Genomic DNA, 13,322 nt, shown 5'->3' with positions numbered 1-13,322 from the left:
AGGAGAGAAACCATATGCATGTACTGAGTGTAACTAGGCCTTCACCAACAAGTCAAGTTTAAATAAACACCAGAATACTCATCCTTGAGCTAAACCTTATAAATGCAGGGATTGTGGGAAAGGCTTCCTCCAGAAATCAGCTCTTTGTATGCATCAAAGTGTAGTTGCCAAGGGGGAGGAGGGAGGAAGTGGGGTGCACAGGGAATTTGGGGTTGGTAGATTAAAACTATTACATTTAGAATGGATAAGCAATGAGGTCCTACTGTATAGCACAGAGAACTATATACAATCTCTTGGGATAGAACATGATGGAAGATAATTAAGAAATGGAATATATATGTATGTATGACTGGGTCACTTTGCTGTATAGCAGAAATTTACACAACTCTGGAAATCAACTATATATATACACACACATACATATGTGTGTGTATATATATGTGTGTGTATATATATATATATATATATATATATATTTTTTTTTTTTTTTTTTTTTTTTTTGCTTTTTAGGGCTGCACCCGCAGCATGTGGAAGTTCCCAGGCTAGGGGTTGAATCGGAGCCGCTGGCTTACACCACAGCCACAGCAGTGCAGGATCTGAGCAGCATCTGCAACCTACACCACAGCTCACAGCAATGCTGGATCCTTAACCCACTGAGTGAGGCCAGGGATTAAGCCCACATCCTCATGGATACTAGTTGGGTTTGTTACCACTGAGCCACAACGGGAACTCCCCAGCTATTCTCTAATAAAAATAAAAATAAAATTTAAAGGAAAAGATATTTAAAAAAAAAAAAAAAGAATTCTGGGGAGTTCCCATCGTGTCACAGCAGAAACGAATCCAACAAGGAACCATGAGGTTGCAGGTTCAATCCCTGGCCTCGCTCAGTGGGTTAAGGATCTGGCATTGCTTTGGCTGTGGTGTAGGCCGGCAGCTGTAGCTGTGATTCGATCCCTAGCCTGGGAACCCCCATACGCCGTGGCTGTGGCCCTAAAAAGCAAAAAAAAAAAAATCCTAAATAAGAAAAAATCTACATATTTCTTCAATATGAGAAAGCCTTCTCAGAGAAATTGGATCTAAATGTAACTTATAGAATTCCTGCAGCAGAGAAACCATATGAATATATTCATAAGAAAAGGTGAGGGGTGATCTTCAATGCATCAGAGCAGCATTTTCCCTATTTGTGCATCCTCTTTAAGTGGAGTAGAGTGGCAACTGAGTGGCTGTTGGCACCTTACTCAGATCCCTTTTACAGGCCAGGGCACCCATCCCCTTCTACTGCAAGTGCTGCAGCAAACAGATTGCACCTGTGACTTTCTCCAGAGAATTGCCCTTGGCCAACCATAGAGCCAACATGCCTGGAGATGCGTAGGTTATACAGCCCTCCTGGAGGGTAGCCTGCTGTTGGCTTAGACAGGGATACAAGAGGCCAGGTTCCTGCCTGAAAGTATGACAAAGTAGCACTTTCCAGTGCAACTAGCTCCAGAAGTTCCCCTCCTTTCCCCCATACATTGACCATGTGTCAGGACAATGCTAGACTTTACATGAAACCACATCCTTGCTTTGACTCCTTTCCCTTCCTTATCTTGCTTCTCTTATTCCCTTACAGGTTTCACCTAAGGAAGACACTGAATAAAGTATGGGTACCTAGTTGCCTGCCTTAGTGTCTGCAGATGTAAGGAAACATGACCTAAGACACTCAGTATCATAGAATTCATGGAACCCAACTGAGAATAAACTGTTCAAGTTGGATGCTTTAGGAAAAGACTGCCCATAATAAAAGTATTATAATATAAATTGATACCAAACACTTTATAAAAAGGAATGTGGGAAATTATGTAAATGCTATTCCTGTTTTATTCCTGTTTTCTGTAAAATTTTAAATATTTTATAATGTCAACAAAGTTCTGGGAAAACTAATAATATATCTATGATGATATAGACATACCATCCCTTCAAGAGACTATATTTCAGAATACGCTGCATAATAGGAAGTGTTTTAAATATTTTGTTGTTGTTTTTGTCTTTTTGTCTTTCTAGGGCCAAACCTGCGGCGCATGGAGGTTCCCAGGCTAGGGGTCTAATCAGAGCTGCAGCTGCCCGTCTACACCACAGCCACGGCAACATCAGATCCTAGCCGCCTCTGCAACCTACACCATAGCTCACGGCAATGCCGGATCCTTAACCCACTGAGAGAGGCCAGGGATTGAACCTGCAACCTCATGGTTCCTAGTCAGAGTCGTTTCTGCTGCACCATGACGGGACCTCTTAAATATTTTTGTAATCTGAGATAACTTCTTATTAAATGTTCCCTATTGTGTATTTCTAGAAAGATTCCACAATAAAAACCATTTCAATTTCTTCATGTATACAGACATACATGTACAATTGTATGTAGTGCACAAATATAATCTTATCATACTAGCTTTTATTTCAGTTATTTCACAGCTTTTTCTCTTCTTACTCTGGACATTCACATATGTATAGTTTTAAGTGAATGCATAAACGAAATGCTATCATACTTACTATATATTATTATGCAGTACTTTTTCTATTCTTTTAAAGATCTGCTTTAACTTCCTCTTCCTTCCTGTACTCTACTTACACCTACATCTGCAATCCTACCCACAAATAACCACCAGTGCTAACCATCAAGTATGAATCCTTTCACTCTTTTTTTTTTTTAATGGCTGAACCCACAGCTTATGGAAGTTCCCAGGCCAGGGATCCAATCCAAGCTGCAGTTGCAGCAACACCAGATCCTTAACTCACTATGCCAGGCCGGAGATTGAACTGGCACCACCACGAAGACAAGCTAGATCATTAACCCACTGTGCCACAGCAGGAACTCCCCATTTCACTTTTATTTCCATGTGTGTGTATATGTGTATCTACCTATCACATACATATATCCTTTATTTTTTTTAAAAGTGCGATGAGATCATATGCATAATTCTCTGTATCTTGGATTTTTTTCACTCAGTACTTTTCCAATGGCACACAACATTCAAAGTGGTAGAATTTTCCCATTCTCCATCATTATTTACCTGTTGTACAAGCAACAGATTAATTCTCTAGTATCTGGATATTGGCTGGGGTTTTCCTCCTCTAGGCTGGGCTCCACTAGGTGATGCCACAGTAGGGCATGTTCTGCATGTCTCTCATGCTGAGACCTGAGGGCAGCAATTAGCTAGGTATCTTCTTATAGTGATGACACAGGGGCAAGAGGGCCAGCCAGAAGAGGCACGCCTTCTGAAGGCCTAATATCAGAAATGGCATACTGTTATTTCTACTCATATGCCACTGGGCAAAGCAAATCACATTGGCAAGCACAAAGATAAAGGGGTAAGAGGGTGGATGCAGGAAGGAGTGAAAAATTGGGACCATTCACTCATCTCCCACCACCTAACTGATGGCCAATCACCCATTTCCCTGACTTTTCTCCAATAAATATCCTGGAGATAGAATATAGCCTAATAGCTAAACAAATCAACTCAGAACCAGATTGCCTAAAAATCATAAGAGAAAGTAAGCATGTAAGAATGATTAGAAAACCCTAAAAAAGAAAAGCAATGATGGAGCCTAAGGCCATCAAGTGTTGGAACATACCATAAAGCCTCTCTAATTAAAAACTTGTGATATTATAGAGAGGTTCATTTGTGCCATATTTTAGATTCCACATATATGATATCATATGGTATTTGTCTTTCTCTAACTTACTTCTCTAACTTACTTGAGAATCTCAAGTTGCATCCATGTTGCTGCAAATGGCATTATTTTGTCCTTTTTTATGGCACATAGAGAACAGACTTGTGGTAGTCAAGGAGCAGGGGAAGGAAGTGGGATGTGCTGGTAGTTTGGGGTTAGTAGATGCAAACTACTACATTTAGAATGGATAAGCAATGAGGTCCTACTGTATAACACAGGGAAGTATATCCAATCTCTTGGGATAGAACATGATGGAAGATAGTGTGGAAAAAAAAGGATATATATGTATGTATGACTAGGTCACTGTGCTTTACAGTAGAAATTGACACAACACTGTAAATTAAATATACACCAACATTAAACAATGAAAAAAACTTATGGTGATAACACATGAATGTATAAACCAGTGAAACAGAGGAAAAAGCCCAGGAATGGATCCAAATATAGAAGAAAATTTTGTATATGATTAAAATGGAACCTCAAATCACTAGGGGCCACGATGATTTTTTTTTTTTGCTTTTTTTTAGGGTTGCATCCATGGCATATGGAAGTTCCCAGGCTAGGGGTCGAATCAGAACTACAGCTGCCAGCCTACGACACAGCCATAGCCACGCCAGATCCAGGCTGCATCTGTGTCCTATACCACAGCTCACGGCAACACCAGATCCTTGACCCACTGAGTGAGGCCAAGAATCAAATCCACATCCTCATGGATACTGTCGGGTTTGTTTCCACTGCGTCAAAATGGGAACTCCACCAAGATGAATTTTTAAATAGCATATTAGTTTCCTAGGACTGCTATAATAAATTACCATAATCCGGTGGCTTAAAACAATAAATTATATTCTTTTTTTTTGTCTTTTGTCTTTTTAGGGCCACACACACAGCGTATGGAGGTTCGCAGGCTAGGGGTCAAATTGGAGCTGCAGCTTCCAGACTATGCCATAGTCACAGCAGCGTGGGATCTGAGCCACGTCTGCGAACTACACCACAGCTCACAGCAACGCCGGATCCTTAGCCCACTGAGTGAGGCCAGGGATCGAACCCACATCCTTATGGATGCTAGTCAGATCCGTTTCCACTGAGCCACGACGGGAACTCCCAGAATTATATACTTTCACAGTTCTGGAATATAGAAGTCCAAAATCAAGCTGTCTTTGGGGTTGGTTCATTCTGGAGGCGAATCTGTTCTATGCCTCATTCCTAGCTTCTGGTGCTCTGGCAAACCTTGGTGTCCCTTGATTTGTAGATGCATCTCTCCAATCTCTGCCTCTGTCTTCACATCATACCCTCCCCATGTCCTTCTCTTCTTCTGTCTGTTATAAGGACATTTGGGAAATTCCCTTGTGGCACAGTGGATTAAGGATCTGGTGTTGCTGTAGCTGTGGCATATGTCACAACTGCAGTACAGGTTCAATCCCTGGCCTGGGAACTTCAACATGCTGTGGGTATGGAAAAAAATCAATCAGCAAGACATTTGTTATTGGATTTAGGGCCCACCTCATTAATCCAGAATAATCTAATCTCAAAATCCTTAACTTAATTACATCTGCAAAAATCTTTTTTCTAAATGAGATCACAACCACAGGTTCCAGGGACATATCTTTTGGGGACACAGCATTCTACACACTAAATGTGATGATTTAGAAACAGATTAAATTGGATGCACACCTCGCCATGCACAAGAATAAACTCCAAATGGATCACAGATCTACATGTGAAAATGAAACCATATACACATATTAGAAGACAGACTGGGGACATTTCTTTTAAGCCTGAATTTGGGCAAAACCATTGTAACTGTGTCTCAAAGTCCAGATTATCTTAGAGAAATAAATTAGTTTGATAGGAGACGTAAAACATTTAGAAGTATGCATGGAGTTAGTAAGTTCTTAAATAGTGGACATGCCCCTAAGATTCCCAGAGGTTGTTTGCTTTACCTTAACTTCTCCATCTCCCTGTGGTAGCACCCAGGGCTGAAACTGTACCACCTCATCTTCTCTCTTTCCCCCAGTGATATCGCTCACGTGGGGACAGTACCATCCTGAGCTCCCTCCTGACCACTCTGACATCTCCCCATTCTTCTCTAATGCTAACTTAGCATTGGTAGCTTGTGAAGCTCCCTGACTTCCCCAGTTCCTCCAGTGGTATATCTCAGAAGAGAACTGTTTTGTCCTGAATTTTCCCTCCCTGATATAACACACCACGGTGGTATCACTTAAGAGGATATAATTTCTCTCTCTTACCCTCACGCCATAAACTGAAGGGCACCTCAGCTTCAACAAATACCACAAATCTCTATATCTCAGATCCAAGAACACCCTACTCCTACTCTAGGAATCCTGTCTAGAGAAGGCTCACATCCCTGCCTCCTGACCTCTTTGGTAAAACAAGCAAAGGAGTGTCCTCTGTATATAATAGATACTTTTCCAAGATGGCAGCCCCCTTTGGGAAGCTTTTGACAATTCTGCCATGTTCCCTGTCTGACAACACCATTTATGGAAACTGAACACATGGATTAACTGTGCCATACTGATCATTGGCCCACTGTGGCATTCGTGATGCTTCTAAGCACTTACAAAGCCACAGCTTCAGAAGGGGTGCTACTAGGGGTTAAAACCAAAAGTAACAGCACTTACCGCTGTAATGAAATTCACTGTTACAAAGAAAATCTCCAAGGCTTCAAAGGTTTAGTGCTTAAGGAGCACTGAGACTTGAGGTGTGTGACGTAGGGGATGAAACGTATTTGTATATCAGTAATGAATTTCAGAAATATATTTTAGAGGACTTCTAGTTTAAGCTTGAAATTAGAGAGCTAGAAAGACACAACTCCCATCCTTAGAAGATTCTGAACAAGCTAGAAATTAATACTTTTTCTTGAACTTATCATAAAACTGAGGTCATAAGGCAAATAACTATTGTAAAATGTGGAGAAAGACAGGCACCTTTGGAGAGAGAACAGGATCTGAGCATTTGCCAAGGTTGGGGCTGATGCCAACCAAATGCCATATAAGTTAGTGGGAAGTATAAACTAGAACTTTTAATGAATTGGTGAAAGCCAAGTATGGGAGAGTGAGACTCTAAAGTTCCTGGGGGCTGCAGACATGGAGACTTTCCATCCTTCTGCAGATTTTCCTCCAGGAACCCTAAGAACCTCTTACAGTGAGAGAGTCCAAAGAAAGTCCTCCTCTTTCATGGTGATGGTTAGAGGAGGAAAAGAAAAGACCCTGCAAAATCCACCCAGAGTTAACTTCTTCTTCCTTTCAGAACAAAAAGTTTATAACCTTCAGGAGAAAATTAATGAAAACCTATACCACAAGAACACTAATGGAATTCTATTGTAGCTGGGGAAAAGGAACGGAGGTCACTAAAGAAACTCCACCTGGACACACCTTGCTTATCTTTCCAAAGTAACAAAAGTCTAATCTCCAAGGGGAAGGGTTTTTAAAATGTAGCCTAAGCACATGAAAAAGATGTTCAACATTTTTAATTATTAGAGAAATGCAAATCAAAACCACAATGAGGTATCATCTCACAAAATGGCCATCATGAAAAAGTCTACAAATAATAACTGCTGGAGAGTGTATGGAGAAAAGGGAACTTTCTTACACGGTTGGTGGGAATGTAAATTGGTGACGCCACTATGGAAAACAGTATGGAGGTTCCTAAAAAAAAAAATCTAAAAATAGAGTTGCCATATGATACAGCAATCCTACTCCTAGGCAAGTATCTGGACAAAACTGTAATTCAAAAAGATAGATGCACCTCAATGTTCATAGCAATACTATTCATAATAGCCAAGACATGGAAACAACTTAAACGTCCATCAACAGATGAATGGCTAAAGAAGATGTGTATGTATATATGTAGGTATATATACACATATACAATGGGGTACTACTTAGCCATAAAAAGAATGATATAACACCATTTGTAGCAACATAGACGGACCTAGAGATTATCATGCTAAGTGAAGTAAGTCAGAGAAAGACAAATACTTTGTTATCACTTATACGTGGAATCTAAAATATGACATAAATGGAGTTCCCTGGTGGTCTGGTGGCTAAGGATCCAGTGTGGTCACTGTCATGGCTCAGGTCACTGCTGTGGCATGGGTTTGATCCCTGGCCCGGGAACTTCTGCATCCTATGGGCATGGCCAAAAAAAAATATGATACAAGTGAACTTATCTACAGAACAGAAACAGACTCACAGACATAGAGAACAGACTTGTGGTTGCTGGGGGGGGGGGCAGTGGGATGGACAGGGAGTTTGGGGTTAATAGATGCAAACTATTATGTTTAGAATAGATAAGCAATGAGATCCTACTCTACAGCATAGGGAACTATATCCAATCTCTTGGGATAGACCATGATGGAAGATAATATAAGAAAAAAATGGATATACATGTATAACTGGGTCACTTTGCTGTACAGCAGAAATTGGCACAACATTGTAAATCAACTATACTTGAATTAGGAGTTCCTGTTGCAGCACAGTGGTTAACGAGTCCGACTAGGAACCATGAGGTTGCGGGTTCGGTCCCTGCCCTTGCTCAGTGGGTTAAGGACCCGGCGTTGTCGTGAGCTGTGGTGTAGGTTGCAGACTCCGCTCAGATCCTTCGTTGCTGTGGCTCTGGTGTAGGCCGGTGGCTACAGCTCTGATTAGACCCCTAGCCTGGGAACCTCCATATGCTGCAGAAGTGGCCCTAGAAAAGGCAAAAAGACAAACAAACAAGCAAAAACTATACTTTAATTTAAAGAAAAAAAAAGAAGGAGTAATATGATGAGAAATACAGGCAGAATTATACAGCTGACATCCAGCAAGGAGACAGACCTCAGCACCACAGCCGCAAGTAACTGAATATTTCCAAAATCCTGACTGAGTGTGGAATCGGATTTACCCCCAAAACAATCCAGATAACAGCCCAGGCTTGGTGACACCTTGATTTCAGTATTGTGATACCTAAACAGAATCCCAAAAAGCTGTCTGAACTCATGGTATAACACAGCAGGAACCTATGGGGACTCCAGGGACAACCCCTCACCCATGTCTTCCACCCCCCTCTTATTTGTAGGAAAACTTGAACCTCCAACACCTTTCCCAAGCTCCAAAGAATAAATTTAATCACAGAAATGAGAAAATGCAGAAACAAATGAAAACAGTCAAGCAAGACAAAATAATACTTTTGCCGTTAAAACAAAGTCAAGGACCTTTAGTTCCTCCTCAAGAACCGTAGATCATATACTGAGCCGTATCATTTGAGCTGTTTTGCAAATACTGAAACCCCCACCAGGTGGAAGGAGTTAACTGTATGCTGAACACAAGCATGGACTCCCGACTGATTGGAACCAGAAGGTTAATGATGTTGACTCATGATTATCTCACCACCAACCAATTAGAAGAATGTCTATGAGCTGATCACATAGCCCACAACCTCTTCCCTCACCCTGTCTTTAAAAATCTTTCCCTGAAACTCACCAGAGGGTTCAGGTTTTTTGAGCATTAGCTGCCTGGAGTCCTTGTTTGGTGCCCGCAATAAATGCTGCACTTTCCTTCACCACAACCAAGTGTCAGTAGATTGGCTTTACTGCACAATGGGTGAGCAGACCCAAGTTCAGCTCAGTAACAATGCCCTATAAAAGTGTGAGATGACAAATTTGTGTTGCTTGAGGCCACTAGATCTGTGGCAATTCATTAAGGCAATGATAGAAAACTAATATCCCAAATTTCTATCTGCAGTGAAGATATCCTTCATGAATAAAAGCAAAAAAAAAAATTCTCAAAGGAAAACAAGGAGAATTTCTAAACAAATGGCCTATGGGGTTATTTTACATTTTGAACAGCATCTGATATTTCAGGCCTAAGGCAAGTAACAAAAAATGGAAGGGCTTGATCAGCACTAATGTTCAAGTCTGAGTATTCTTTGACAATGGTCTTGGACTTTTAGATCCAGCTAAGATGGATTCTTCTCACTCTACCATCTGATAACTAAAACCCATGGACATAACACCACAAACAAGCACAGGAAAACTATGAAAGGTGGAAGGAAGAAAATGACAGGCTGCCTAGGGCCCTCAGGACTTGAAGAACATGATGGAGAAACTGTACCCTGTAACTTGAAAGACCCATTAAGGTAGAAGAGAACACCAAGAACACCAAGCTTGTTTTTCAGAGTACCATTGAAACCGCAGATACGGAAACAACTAGCTGATAGCCCCTTCGACAGGCAAATTGGGAGACTAGGATGACTGACAGTGAATTCAGATGGCACAGGCCAAAAATCCAACACATTACATATAGAACCCCCAAATTTGCACATGCGACTGATCCATGAAGAGCACATCGAGAAAACTTGAAACTTACAAATCATGTTCCACCAGTCCTTTCAGAGCCTCCTCCCCATCCTACTCTCTACTTTCATGATAAATATCCCACTCAACAGCCGATCCCTGAGACAGACCTGAGCTTGGCCTCCTCTTTGCTTGGTCTCCCTCTAAGAAAGTCTTTTCTCTTGGCAAAAGCCCATTGCCTTGATATTTGGTCTTTCTGTTGTGCAGTGGGCAGCGAGCCCACTTGGCTCAGTTACAGTGGTGAGTTCCTTGGGTTTCCTCATTGCCTCACATACATCCTAGAAAGATAACTAAGGAGGCCTCCAACCCAGAACTACCAACAAGCACAAAAGCTTGTCCCTTCTATTTAAAGAAAAGCATGGTCTAACAGAACAGAAAACCTTTCTGGCAATACTCACCGTTCTCCAGCCAAACTCCAACACAGTTTCAGCAAGGTGAGCCAGAAGCTGATTACCCACCCCATCTCACCATTCTGCAGAAGCAGGTAGTGGTGCTCTGACTCCCCTGCTGGGGTAGGGTCTGTCAGGGAGTTGTGTCTCCACTCCACTCTCATCAAAGAGACTCTTGTGGCTCAGCAAGTTAAAGATCCTCTTGATGTCACTGCTGCGGCTCGAGTTTGATCCCTGGCCCAGAAATTCTACATGCCATGGGCTTGGCAAAAAAAAAAAAAAAAAAAAAAAAACGAAAACAAAAAGCCACAAAATGAAACCAAAATAGAGAGATTGAACTAAGCAGTGCTAGTTGAGGCCAGTCAGCATTCCACTTCCTCCCATCCCTGAGGTCAGGAGGGCCCCAGTGCAGAACTGAACCTCCACACCCACCCGGGGAGCTGAAAGAGCTCAGCTTGAACCTAGTTCTAGTCTTGCTCCAAACACCTGTAGCTTGTCAAAGATGTTTATCAGTTTGAATGGGTTCCAGCCTAATTGCAAGAGCAGCGCCTGCGCAGAGGAAACCTAGAAGTTTCTGAAAATCGCCTTAGCTTCAATTACGATGATAAGACCTCCACCCAAAGCAGGAGGGGGTTTTTACCTTGTTAGGCATAATTAGCACCATGTACAAGGGAGCCTGGGGGACTGCGCTTGCGTGGCTGTTCCTGGCCCTCTCAACTCTTTCCCCATTTCTGATGATGCACCTGCCTCTTACCCTTTAAAAGTCTCCCACTTTCCTCCCATAGGAAAGAAAACGTCTTTAGAGCAAGTGTTCTCCCTTCCTCATTCTTTGATCAATGAATAAAGTTCCTACTCTGCTTTGCCAAACCTGGTCTCATTCAATAGATATAAGCAGCACTGGGCAAGGAAAAGACCCACCCAGTTGGGGTCCATCTGATCCCAGAGGGTCGGTAACAATGAGACTGAACCAGGTTGTACAAGGCCTCTGGGTATCAGGGGATCCCAGTTAGGATCCTGAGCCTCGAGCCCCACTTGGCAGCCATGAAAGAGAATGAGGTGGTGGGGAAAAGCTAGAGGACCACCTGCTTCCACCCTGCAGTGACAAGGTAATGTGAGTCAGCCCCCTGCTTTGCCCCTCCCTCGTGTCGGCAGAGCCCAGTGGAGGTGACTTTACATGTGGGTGTGCAGGCAATGAGGCAGTGCAAGAAGGTGCCCTACTTTCACTGACGAGGGGCCGGCAGGGTCCAGGCGAGGGAAGCTGAATTTCCACAACCCCCATCTGCAATGAGGCAGTGCGAGTTAGGGCTCCAATTTGCTAGGGTGGTGTAGGCAGGAGCCAGCAGGAAGCTGAACATACATACCCACTTAGTCTTTGCCCTCCACCTCAACAAGCGGGTAACTGCTAAAAAAAGCACATCTTGGCTTTGTGGCACAACAAAACGCTCAGGTCCATCTTGTACATTTCCCACCCCAGCCCATACATAATAACCCATATCTCCTAGTTAATAATTTTAGTGAGTTTTCATCCTAGGATATAACGTAGTATGTCTACTACTAAATACATCTACTACTAAATGTAATATTTTGTAGGAGAAAAAATATAATTGAAATTTCTGCAATTCCCTGTGTTCATGCATTAAAAGTTATTCCTTACTAAAGACTGAGGGCTAGGAGTTCCCACCATGGCTCAGAGGAAATGAATCTGACTAGTATCCATGAGGACACAGGTTCAATCCCTGGCCTCGCTCAGCGGGTTAAGGATCCGGCGTTGCTATGAGCGATGGTGTAGGTTGCAGATGCAGCTCAGATCCCACGTTGCTGTGGCTGTGGCAGTGGCTGGAAGCTACAGCTCCAATTCAACCCCTAGCCTGGGAGGCTTCATATGCCATGGGTGTGGCCCTAAAAAGACAGACAGACAGAAAGAAAGAGGACTAAATTAAGCCTTCTTAAATCCTCCAGCTAATCTGAGAACTGTTGGAAACACCTTTCTTGAGCAGCTGAATACCAGATGTTATGCTGGGAATGGAGGAGGAAGAAATATATTATACACACCCCAGTCCTGTAGCAACCCTGAAATGTGAAAAAAAAAAAAAATACAAATACATAAGAGGTAGGTTCTCCATGGGGGAGTAAATTTACCTGCCAGTGTTGCAGAAGCTTAAACTGGATAAGACGTGATGCAAAACTACAAAGTTCTGGAAGGAGTTTCTGTCGTGGTTCAGTGGTTAACCAATCTGACTAGGAACCATGAGGTTGTGGGTTCGATCTCTGGCCCTGCTCAGTGGGTTAAGGACCCAGTGTTGCCATGAGCTGTGGTGTAGGTCGCAGACGCGGCTCGGATCCCGAATTGCTGTAGCTCTGGTGCAGGCCAGTGGCTACAGCTCCAATTCGACCCCTAGCCTGGGAACCTCCATATACCACGGGAGCGGCCCTAGAAAATACAAAAAAAGACCAAAAAAAATTCTGAAAGTAAAACAAAACAAAACAAACAAACAAACAAAAAACTATTTAATGGCAAACAGCTCTATGTATAAGAAGGTTCTATGTGACATTTGGGAAAACAAAATGAGTTAAAAGTCTGAGGACAAATGCTGCACTCCATCACAGAAAAAGTAAGGACTTTTTCCTTGAACTCATGGAACGTCGTGGAGAGATAAAATATGCAGGATAGCCATATTAACTAATTTTTGTATCTTGAAAGAATTTTAGTCTCTATTGCAATTGTATTTTATATTTCAGGATAATGTATTTTTAAACAGACTTTTAATTTTTTATGGTTTGTAATTTAAATTTTTTATTAATTTTTATATTTTTAAAATAAAGTATAGTTGATTTACAATGTTGTGCCAGTTTCTGCTGTACAGCAAAGTGAC

Source organism: Phacochoerus africanus, chromosome X (genome assembly GCF_016906955.1).
Source record: "Phacochoerus africanus isolate WHEZ1 chromosome X, ROS_Pafr_v1, whole genome shotgun sequence".
In the NCBI taxonomy this organism is placed as follows: domain Eukaryota; kingdom Metazoa; phylum Chordata; class Mammalia; order Artiodactyla; family Suidae; genus Phacochoerus; species Phacochoerus africanus.
This window is presented reverse-complemented; position numbering follows the sequence as displayed.